The 12,934-nt window shown below is 37.0% G+C and overlaps 1 long non-coding RNA gene across 1 annotated transcript in view; it reads right to left on the bottom strand.

The window, feature by feature from the left end:
- LOC135837453 (uncharacterized) overlaps positions 1 to 12,934 on the bottom strand; it is a 37,105-nt gene that overhangs the window by 22,732 nt on the left and 1,439 nt on the right. The window lies entirely within an intron of this gene.

The raw sequence follows: 12,934 nt of genomic DNA, 5'->3' as shown, positions 1-12,934 counted from the left end.
TACTAAGTTTTGCCGAACTATTTCTATTTAGGCTCGTCTATAGCACATAATTTCTCCCCCTGCCAAAGAGAAAATCTGTGGAAGGGAAAAACTCGAATGCAAGACTGAAAGGTTACGTTAAACTATTGAAAAAAATTAACAAGAACTATTGAAAAAACAGCTAATCTAGACTCGAGTATGATTAACAATGAAAATGTAAAAAACAAAGAAAAAACAATAACAAAAAGAATAACATGAGAACGACTATCGCCAGAAAACACACTATCCAAAAACGAAAAATGAAATTACAATACAATAAGATTCACGGTGATAACGTAATAACTCGAAACAGAAAATACAAAAGAAAAAACCAAAAATTTACAAAAAGGAAAAATTTTGAAATCGAATCTATTTCTTCTTTTTGATAAGATATTCTTCTACCGGATAGAAGTTATCTCGTACTCTAAACCGATCCATCGCTCGAAGGCTTCTGAGAAGACCAATCATTCGAACTCGTGGCACCTTTTCTTTACACCTGACCGTTCTCGAATAGGGGATTCCCGGCGGTCCTCGAAGATTGATTGAAACAGCGACAGGATCGTAACTTTTGATCAGCGGACCAATGTCTCGTACGCCTAAGATTACTGTACCGTGATGCGCTTCTACTTTCTTCGTAGTCTTGAAATTAGCGACATAACACGGGAACCAATGAACATCGTTCTTGTTACGTTCAATACCGGGAGTCAATCTTAGTGGTACATTGACCTTTCGTCGTACTACTAACCGGAAATCATCCTTCCAAGGTACGTAAATAACCTTAGGATGGTGAAGGACTTCAAACTCGAAAGAGACATTCTTGTCGAAAAACTCGAGTGCGGCAGTATTAATCAACGATACCTGCAACGTAGGATCGATGATTATTTCGACGTAATCGTTGGCTATTTTCCCCAGAACAGTGACGAGGTGTTTCATGTTGGTCTGATTCTGGTACGACCATCTGGGACGGAAAACATGCTCACGTGGGTAAACCTCATCACGATAAGTCGAACGGACCAAATTCAGATGGTTACGCCAAGTAGTGGCCTCGATTTCGATTCTTGGCCACTCAAAAGACTGCCGTTTCTCGTAATATTCAAATCTCGGAGTCACGATCTTAAAATGAACATATGTTCCTCGTATCAGTGCTTCCCATAGGTCAATCGCTAGATGTTCGAAAACTCGGTCCGAAGGATCCCACTCGAATTCATATGGCTGATAACTATCAGGCCATTGTTGCGGAACGTATGGTCGGAGGTTGCATTCAGGAATCTCATCGTCGCCTATCAACTCTTGTGTGAAAATTTGAATTCCATCGATTTCAGCGTAGTTCAGTCGAGGAAACTTGGCCGTGACATATGCTGGTTGTGGTGGTGGAAGAACGACGGGAACCACAGCAGCGACGGGAACAGCAGCAGCGGCGGCTTGAGCAGCTGGTTCAATTTTATCAGCTAATGGAGCTGTTTGTACCGATTCTTCGGCATTATTGTCGGTAACATTATCGACCTGCATCGACTCGTCGATGGATTGAGTTGCCGTTGCTGATGGAGCAAACGTTGAACTCAAAGTGGCAGAGGTGACGTCAGTTGAAGTCGACGTAGAACTCGAGTCATTTTCACCGAGAGATAACGTCGATGGTCGATTTTGCGGTGGAATAAGATCGAGTAGGTTGAGATCAGCCATAAGAGAGTTCTGACGGAGAGTTGCTAAAATACTCTCTACTGATGGATCAGCTTCGTTGGGTTTCGGTTGTTGAATTTTAAATGTCTTTGGCTCAGGAAACCGAAAACCAACGGTTTTCTTTTCACCGGTACTGTCTTCCTCAGTGTAGCTCAATTTCTTCGCCGGTGGTAGACCTTCGTCTGGGCTCTTCAGTGCACTCTTGAGAGGAGCTGGTAATCGAGTAAGTGACACTGATAGATTTTCGAATTCGGTCGAATGCGAAGTTCTAGCTGCGTTATCGAAAGATGATGTTGATAAGTGACGATTCGTTTGGTTCAATACATCGATGTTTTCTTCAAATACATCGTCACTACCGCCGTCGGAAACGTTGATGATTTCCTCTCCTTCAGTTAGATCGATCGTTGTTTCACTCGAGTTTATTGCGATTGGTTTGGATTGTTCTTCGATGTGCACAAACGAGAAAACGGCGGGAGGAAGAATCAGATCGTTTTCTGAAAACGCTCGACGAATCATCGTACTTAATTTCGGTCGTTGAACTGGAGTCGGAGGAGCGGGCGATATCGGTCGAGAGAGAGTCTCCATTTGTTCAAATAAGAACTCTGTTAGACCTTCTACCTCGACGGCGATACGAGATGGTAAATCACGTATATTCGGCGTCTCCTTCGGAATGAGGCACCTCTTGCAAGGAGATAGGCGGTCAGCGGTGAAAATCGCTAGGAGATATTCGCGGATATATAATTCCACTCGCTGAATCTCCGATTCCATTATGTTTCGAGACAAAGACGCAGGTAGATCGAGTGCTGAAACGGAAATCTCAATGATCTCGGCGATCGGACATCGGACGTTTTGTTTCTTGATCGTGAGAGTGTCTTCTTGATCGTTTCGGATTACAAATACTCGAGTATCTAGATCTTCAGCTGAGAACGTTTTCTTTAAATTCTCAGGACTCGAGTTAATGATCGGGTGTATGTGGCTCTGGCGACAGGTCGCGTACAAATCATTCTGTGAACATTTTAAAACCATACACGAAAATAGATTAGAGTAATTCTAAGAGAGGCTTTAAACTTTTTACATGCTATGAAAGAATTATAACTAAAATTAATTAGAAAATAAAAGAGAGACAGACATAGAAGGCTTAGACGAGTAGACAAAGGCTCCTATTCTATCGGCGGTTGAACAGTGTCATCGGTGGCTGGATTGTATTTACGAAGATGACGGATATTTTCTCGAATAATATATCCTGGATTTTTTTCATCTTCGAGTTCGTAAACGTTGATGAAAGGCTTTGTAATGACTTTATATGGGCCTTTCCATTGGTGTGATAGTTTCGCAGCTACTCCTTTCTCTTTCGATGATACTGGTCTATTTTTTACAAACACTCGTTCGCCAATATCCAATATCACAGGTTTATGAATTTTATGGAAATAGGCTTGTCGACGTTCATGATTCTTTTTCTGGTTTTCGAGTATTCGCTGGTTGATATCGAGTGGTAATTTTCGTTGTTTAATTATATCGACTAATGAATCGGGTACTAATCGTTTACGTACTGCTTCATAGGGAATGCAACCTGTTACAGTGCTTTCGGTATAATTCAATTTACGCTCGATATCTGGTAAAATACGACACCATGATTTTTGTTTATCAGCGATATACTTTCTCATACTCGAACCAATAGTGCTCATTATTCTTTCGGCAGGGTTACTATTCGGAGTATACCTTGATGTATACCGAATTTGAACTCCTCTTTTTAGCCAAAATTTTCTCCAATACCGAGAGGAAAATTGTGGACCATTATCGCTGAGTACTATTTTCGGTAATCCAAACTCGTTAATCCAAAGAATCATACGTTCGAGTATATTTGCTGAAGTCACGACTTTTAATGGGTATAATTTGACGAATTTGGTAAAATGATCTTCGATCACGAACACAGTATCGACGCCAGCTGTACTACTTGGAATTGGTCCAAAATTATCCAAACACAAAATTTCGTTGAAACGTTCAGAAGCGAGTGTTTGGATTGGACCATACAATCGAGTTGTTGATCTCATTGAAATTTGGCATGAGATACAATCATTCACAAATTGGCAAACTTGCGTTGTTAAACCAGGCCAATCAAAATGTCTTCGTATAATGCGAATCAATCGAGTAATTCCAACATGACCGTATTCATAATGATAGTGTTGAATTATTTCTCGTTGTAAACTTTTTGGAATAAATATTCGCCATTCTTGATCATTGTGATTCTGATAAATAACCAAGTTCAATTTTTTATCAACTCGAGTACGTTCAGGGTATTTTTTGATACACGCTTGTACTATCTCGTCATTATTCTGGATTGATCGAAGTCGTCGAAATTCGGTGAATAAACACTTTGGTGTTTTGTAATCGAACAGAAAAATGGTGAAATTTTTGTCGTTTTCGGTAATATTGAAAGTATACCTAGACAAAAAATCTGCAATCGAATTATCAGCTCCAGCTATATGTTGAATATCTATTCTGAAGTTGTCTAAATACAGCAACCATTTCATGATCCGATTAGGCAAGAGTTCATTTTTCTTCAAATATGTTACCGCAATGTTATCAGTGTATAAATGAACTTTATTTCCGGCCAAAAGATAGTAATTTTTGGCGAGAAGATGGATAATTGCCAAAAGTTCGAGTTCCATTATGGAATAGGATTTTTCGTAGCCTTTTAACACTCGAGAAGTAAATGCAATTGGCATCATAAGATCTTTATCGTTCTTGCGATTCGGTTGCATTACTACACCAGCGATAGCTTTCGTAGAAGCGTCGGTGTAAATGTAAAATGGCTTTTTGAAGTCAGGATAGGTCAATAGTGTTTCATTTGCAAGTTCTTTTTTAAGCAATTCGAAATGTTTGATATTTTCTTCTGTCCATACTATTGCACCTTTTCCAACCGTAGTCAATTCGTAAAGAGGAGCACACAGCACGCTGATTCTAGCCATATATTCTCGGTAGTACTGAAACATACCGAGAAATTGCTGGAGGCTCTTTACGTCTTTTGGCAACTCGAAATTTAAGATTGGCTCAATCTTTTCGGGATCCACTTGGACACCCTCATCGGAGAATATCATTCCAAGGTATTTTATTCGAGTTTTACACCATTGGGTTTTCCGAAGATTGAGTGTCATTCCAGCCGCTTTCACCTTTTCGAGGAAAATACGAATATGTTCGAGGTGTTCTTCGATAGTTTTCGAGTAGATAATGACGTCATCGACGTACACACCGGTGAAATCTTCACAACCACGTAACACCAATCGAAGAGCATAAACAAAAGCAGCCAAACTATCTTCGGTACCGAAACCTACAACCGTCATAACGAGAGGAATACCATCGATGGTGAATGATAGAACGCATTGTTGATCCTCAGCTAATTTTATTTGGAGGAAACCATTATTGAAGTCAAAAATCGAAAAATACTTCATGTCCTTAAACTTCATCCGCATGTTGTTAATATTTGGCGGTTCAGTCGAGTGTCTGAGAATGTATTCATTTAATGGTCTTCCATCCAAACATATACGAACTTTTCCACCTCCTTTATCTACATAGACGAGACCTAACTTATAAGGTGATTGTCTTTCAACCACTTTTCCTTCTTTTTTCCATTTTCTTATAATTTCATGGACACCGTCTTCGTAGCGATGGGGAATAGGTCGAGATTTACACCATACTTTATGTGGAGGGGGAAGTTCGTTACCTACAAAAGCGAATCTATGTTCGTAACAGTTACACAAACCGATTCTATTCTCAAAAGTTTCATAATTATTATGTATGTGTTTTCTTAACGTACCTTTATTTTTATTCGAGAGTTCTGTACCCTCGACAGCTTCTTCTATTTTATACAGCAGCTCGGTACAGATGACATAGGAGGGATTCTCACTGATTGAAAATATCTCTTCAGGTTTTGTAGACGTGATATACTGGACTTCTTGTAAAGGATATTGTTTCGGATCCTTTAGTAACTCGAAATTCATCACGTTTTTCTCTGAATCGTTATAATGAATCTTGAATGTTTTATTCTGAAGAGCTGTTATCGTTGGATCGGTAAGCTCGATGTAATTCTTTGACGTGTGAATTACTAACTCGAATGATCTCATTAAATTACGTCCCAAAATCAACGATGTATTCAGGTCTTTGACGATAAATGCTTGAATATTGAACACACTTTTATTAGGTTTTTGTGTTGGAAAACTCATCGGTACGTAAGCCATTTTCGTGATTTTTGGATGAGCTTTGGTGGCAGCTAGCGAAAACTTTTGACCCATACCGTCAGCTTTAACTTCGCTTTTCTTCAGTTCAGGGTAAGCTGCAACGATTCGCTCGTATACACTCTCATTCATAAGTACATGAGAGCATCCATTGTCAATTAATGCGTCAACGTCAATTTTACCAAATTGAACTTTTATTTTCGGCGACACGTCTTTATTCGAGTATTCAATATCGACTGGATCGAGTACGTCGAGAATACTATGGTTGAGATTGAATACAACTGGTTCATCGGTTTTACCGTACATGCTATCGAGTTTCTCGTCTTTCTTCGAATCTTTATAAGGTTGTGTTTTAAAAATGTTAACTCCGCAGTATTTCTTGAAGAAACTGCACAGCTCGTAGTCCAATTTGTTCAAATTGAAGATTTCCCAACTTGCGTAATCTGGTTTCGATCCCGGTGATGCACCATTAGGCTTGTAGAATTCTTTTTTGATATCGTAAAGAATAGCACCATCTGACGTATATTTGAACCATTTCTTTTCAGTTGGTACAAGCTCATTGCGTTTCACAAATGGAGAGAATGCATTCCAAAAAAGACAATTATCTTGTTTCGTTGCAGTGAAATAAATCTTCTCATTCACTTCTTCGAGATTCTTCCAATAATCAAGACTTATATTGGGAAAATTCACAGGAGCTATCAACGCAAATACGATATTTTTAATTCGATAAATATCTCGTAGCGTAACGACTAATTTTTTCAATTCATTTTGAAACTGAGAGCTATCAAAATTCTTGAACATTGATTCTTGAAGTCCAAGATGGATTAACGCATGTTCAGTACCAAAAGGTATGTCAAAGGTGTTTTCTTCTAATAATTGATTCACCTTTTTTGCCGTCAATTTATCACTAACTAATGAGTATTCGGCATGATCGGCGATATTCTTAAATTCGTGATATCTCAGAAACTTATACATGACGTTACTTCCAATATATGCAATTCCATCACAGAAAAGATACATCTTTTCTTTATTCGGAATATTAGGTACGACTGGAGGAATTACTGGAGCTTCTTTGTTGTGTACTATAGCAGCTTCAAAGGTCGGCTGGTCGGAATTAGAGGTAACACTGCGACCTTCGGTGTTACCTAATTCAAGTTTAAATCTTCGAGTGAAATGGAAATATCGCAAACAGAAAATTCCTCAAAATTCGGTGGATTTTTTCGATCATATGGTTGAAGGTTATGGTTCATATCCACATAATGAACGGTGAGACCAGGTTCATCGAAATTAATCTCATTTGCACTCGCCACTTTAGTAAATTGAGCTCTTCCATTTCGATCACAACGTTTCAGGATTTGACCTTTATCGAATTTTGTGAAAGGATTTTCTTTCTTCGGAGGAACGTTCGATCGATTTTCACCGGAACTGTTGCTTTTACTCGAGTTGGAATCTGATTTCGAATTTGATGATGATTTTGATGATGAAGATGATTTTACTTTATCTATCAATGGTTTCGCAACTTGGTTATAATACGATTTAGCATTGACGCTTCTTTTATTCGCTGTTCCAGAATTTTCCATTTCAGTAATCGCTTCAATAATTTCTTCGATCGTATCAGTTGGCTCAGTTTCTTTGAAAATTTCGCGATATTCTTTACCAATTTTTTCGGTCAATACTTGTGCAACCCATTTTGGTGTAACCGAAGTATTCCATCGCATTCTTCTCAACCAAAAAGTACAGAAATCAACCACACTCTGATGTTCGTTTTTCACTTCTTTTTTAAATTCTTCGATATCGAGTTGGTGATTCATGATAGTGGAAAATTGCTTAACTAATTTTATTGCGTTTAAATGCCACGGTTCGTCGATCTGTAACGCTTTTTTATAATTGATCAGATCGGTATGTTCGAGAAAATAATCAAGACAAAGGTTATATTCTTGATTAGTTTTGACCAATTGACGGATTTCGTTCTCGAATTCGATGAGAAATTCTTCGACTGTTCGGTAATCATCACCAGCTTTCCATTTCGTAACTCGAGCTCCTTCGCAGATTTGTTTTACATTCTTTTTACTGCCAGTGTTGTCAGTACTCGAGAATTGGACAGGTGAAATGACCAATAGTGATCGACAGTCTTCAATTGGAAAAACTAACTGTTCATTTTTTGCTTTTAAATGAAAATGTCGTTGTGGAATGGTTAAACATGATGGTTGAGGAACAAAATCACGACTTCCGTCACCTCCACCACGACTTTGCCTCGAATGAATCGCAAATTGCTTGGCAATATTTTCCGATAACGTTTCATTATTTATCTCGATAACATCCATTAATAAAGCAGCTGTTACTCCGCTAGGACCTGGACCAGTTCCATCTGACGTGGAAGCAGCAGTTGTGTTAGCGAGAGACATACGCTTGGTGACTTTCGTTTGTAGCTCTTCGTTTTTCTTTTTAATCGCCGCATTCTCGGCCAATAATCGTTCATAATCTTCTTGAGTGAACGACATTGTAGGTATCGGTTGGTTTTCTTCTTCGTCGAATACGTCAACTTCTTCGTTTGGTATTTCTACTTTTATACCAGCAACGTCGTCGTCAGTGGAATCGAATGTCTTAGGAACTTTATCTCGAAAACGGGATTCCTTAAAGAAACCTTCTGGAAATCGAGGTGATCGTAAATAATAGAGAGGAGTTGGTCGAAATAATTTCGCTCGTCGACGCTCTTTTTTCTCTTCTGGATCTAACTCGAGTGAAGAAGATGAATCAGAATCGAAATTGTCGAATTGTCTTGATGTCTCGTTCAATCGATCTCGAATACCGCTTAACTCGTTGTCAATCGAATCGTCAGCTTCTTGATCAGGATTTTCGAGTTCGTTCAAATCGTCGAGAGAGATTTCGAGTGCAATATTACTGCTATCAATAAAACTGATAACAGCTGGATCGTGAAAATGAGCACTCGCAGATGACTCGTTGAGTTCAATATCAGGTTCGTTTGAATTATTCACTGTTGAATAAGCTTGATTATTAAACACTCGAGTTACCATATGGCAATGTTGAGTCAGCATTATGGTCCCTAACTATCTAAAAAATCCCTAACTAAGGATCCCTAGATTCCCTACAGACCAAGGTAATGATCTCACAAGTAACACAACTAACACTAAATCGTTTGAAAACACTTGATTATGCATGAGAAAACCAAAGAAGAGTACATACCCACGCAGGCGCCAGGTTGCGTAATTACAACCAATTTTGGCATATCAAATATTTTCAAAACGAAACACAATACATATAAGAAGAATCAAAACAATGGTAAACAAAATAACTAGATCTAATTTTACCTCAAAGGAAGCCATAATCGAAAATAAACAAACGAGATAATATTCCAATATGCTAATCAGCTACGTATTCGGCTGGAACATCAAAATACTCGAAATACGACAAGCTTACGAATCTTTCGAACTTCACTTCACATACGAAAGTTTATTAAATCATTAAATAGAAAACTCGAATAAAAATACGATCGCAATAATCGAATCAATTTTAGCAAAAAGTAAAATACCGCACTAAAAAACCATACGCAAAACGCAAACTACTCGAGAGATGTTTACAGTACGAAGGAAAAGATAATACTCAAACCGAATGCGTTTCAGATTGCGATCGAAGACTCGACTAGAAAGATAAGAGAATAACAAAATGGCGATCTACAAAAATAATACAATAGCTAGAAACTACGACGAACGTTTCCTAGAAATTTTGTTCAGCCCGATGCCGATTCTTCTACACTAACATAAACACATATCTTTTTATATTTTTTATTAATTTTCTTAGAAAAACACGCATCTTAATTCTAAAGGCATAAGCTGAATATGTGGATATCCAGACATATGCGGGAAAGGGGGAAGGAAATTTAGCGGCCTTTATCAAAAACCTATCCTAGCCGAAGCTTTACATAGTACCATTCGTAAAACTAGTTGCAACATGTTTTATTATACGTTAAAAGTACTCGATCATTTTTCAGGTACTCGGAGGTCTTGATGCAATTACTCGATGTCGTTATCTCGTTGATGGTGGTACATTTCATTACATGTACTATACCAGAACGACTAGTACAATTCGAAGCTGGTTTCTTCGTGTATTTAAAATATGCTTTCTAACAAACTGTTCCCTAAGTGAAGTAGGTACCTACTACCTATTCGATACCTACTCACAGGCGGACCGTACTTCTCATCAGGCGAAAGCATAGCACAATAGATAACGCGCTCGAGTTACTATTCTAACGGCCATATTTTATTGGTTGAAAGAAATCTTCGTGTCCAACATGAAACACATGTGTAAAGTGGAATTTTGACACGAAATTTTCTGAAGATGAATTTTGAATAATTAATACCTAAACTCATTAAGCCCTAGCCCCACGTTGGGCGCCAATTTTTATATTATGTGGTGTAGGAATTGGGAATAAGAGAGAATTTTTAGAACTAGGAACAAATAATGAGAAGATAGGTATTAGGAAATTTTATGATTAGGAAATATTGGGATGGGTTTGGATTAGGATAAGACAAACCTACCTAACCACATAATACAAAAATGCTCTATTTTAATTCAAATACACGAAGATCTGTTTCAACCAATACTCAATCGAAAGAAAGGGATTTTATTTACAAGGTAGGTAGAACCTACATCATACACAATCTTAGTTGGAACGTATCCCAGTGTAGAAATAAACTCGAAAAGTAAATTGAATTTACATACATTTCTAGACATTGCAAGCAAGTCGAAATAGTTGGAAATCTACTAAATCTATACCTAGATTATTCAGATTGAATCACTGTATTAAATCCTTACCTAGATTATTCAGATGAATTCTAACTACTTTACCATTAACCTAATCATTACCTTGACCATATCAATCGTAGTTGGACTGAATCTATTCATAGATTATATCGTAGCCCTATACTTTGAAATAAGAACCTAAATGCTGACCAACATATTGGCTAGAGGATTTACCTCAGCCCTGCCGGTAACTCGACCAGGAAACTTACTCCATTAGAATTGATGTCCAATTAATTAGTGAAATAAATTCATAGCAACACAAAATAACACTCGCGTTACCGGAGAAATTATATCATTTTAATAAGTTTAATTTTAAACAAAATACTCGAATTCAGTCATGTAATGACTGGTAAATTTAAAGATAAAAAATTACAGAAAAAATACGAACGCACGTTCTTAATCGAGTGGAAAAAACATACTGAGGAATAGGTAGGTATTACCTATTGTCATAATCACTCGAGTTTCCCACCATAGATTTTAACCTTGAAATGGGCTCATTGAATTTATGTACTAAGTTTTGCCTAACTATTTCTATTTAGGCTCGTCTATAGCACAACACGTACGCAAAAAGACCGTTGATCGTTGACATAGAACACCGCACTAGATCCAAATATACAATCAATTAATCGAAATTATAAAATTAAAACCAACGAACGCGAAAATAATGCATAAATATGTACAGTTACAATAGCTTACTAACCACGAAACACGAAATCAAAGCACATACATCCGAAATAAACCGTTAAATACACCCCCTCACCACGATACAAAAGTCGCGCGACCTCTCGCTAAAGTTGATCGACCATCGTCGTCTAAAATTCTCACGAATAAAACCAATAAAACACGATCGCGCGGATATTATCCAGTACCTACATAAAACGTAATTACATTAAGATACACTTATTCGAAACTTTTTAATTAAAATAAATAACAAATACCTCATTAACGAGTAAAAGAAAATTGCAACTTGAATGACGAACGTAAAAGCTTCAACGTACGTTACCGTAATGAAATGAACGGAATAGTACGAACTCGCACACGCGAAACGGTTACGTTGTACGATTGTTTGTGGTGTGCGCAACGAGGGAGGGGTTCGTAAAGTTCAAAGCATGTAAACAAACGTTCAAAACAAACTTTTTCGCTTTTTGTCCGAAAATTGGAAATTCAACTACGATGAATGAATGAATTAATTAAATAAAATTGGATCATCATTATCAGTGAAAAATTTGCAGATGTTCGTTTTTCAATTTTTTATTTTAATTCAACTAGATATCTATCTTCGCGACTCAAATTCGGATTGAAATCGAACAACTAATGAATAAATGAATCAATGATCAACGTAGGTACTCGTAGTTATAAAATGAATGACTATTAAAGACTTAGGTACATGTTTAATACTTTACTTTAATATTAAAGTATTGAACACGTAAATTAGAATAAAACGACGTTAAAATGGAAATATAGCATTTTCAAAAATGAAATGACTTCATACATATCACCAAGGTATAATTAAGTATTTTGATAGTAATATCCAAGTTGATGGGCATATCTATAGCAAAATGTACGAACAAAAAACTCATTCAAATGGTAAAACAACGAAATTAAATTAATCGCAACTCGTAGACAAATATACCCACAAATGAATAAAAAAAATAATACCTAGATATGGTACTGAAACATCCAGAATGCACTCAGTCATCGGTTAAAATAAAACTCAAATTTTGAATTGTAGTATCATCAGTAATGAATGATTTTGTTTCATTAATTCGTGTTTTCAATATAATAACTCAAAGTCAAGCTTGGTATTATAACAAGATAAGTTAAAAGGTTCATGGCACCTAGGTGAAAAATGCAATCACAAAGTTACAATTGATCGCTTTAGATCAATAAAATAAAAAAACGCACGAAAAATAATAATTTAGCAAAAATAAAATATTGAAATTCAATCCATCCTGGAGAAGATTGTTCGTAAAAAAAATAAAAAATCAAAAAATCATGCAAAATAAGTTGCCTATCGGGTGTGCCGTAAATATGAATCGTTTCGAAAAAATACAAATACGTTAGATAAATTGCAGACTTAGTTTGCCGTAAATACGAAGTGAAATAGCACCATTCTCGATCGTAACCAGTAACCACACTTTAAGGGAGAAGGAGGAGGAGATGTTCATTCGAATAGAGGGTACCTA

Source organism: Planococcus citri, chromosome 2, assembly GCF_950023065.1.
Source record: "Planococcus citri chromosome 2, ihPlaCitr1.1, whole genome shotgun sequence".
NCBI classification, from domain to species: Eukaryota; Metazoa; Arthropoda; class Insecta; order Hemiptera; family Pseudococcidae; genus Planococcus; species Planococcus citri.
The sequence above is the reverse complement of the archived record's forward strand: the minus strand, read 5'-3'. Positions and strand labels throughout refer to the sequence as shown.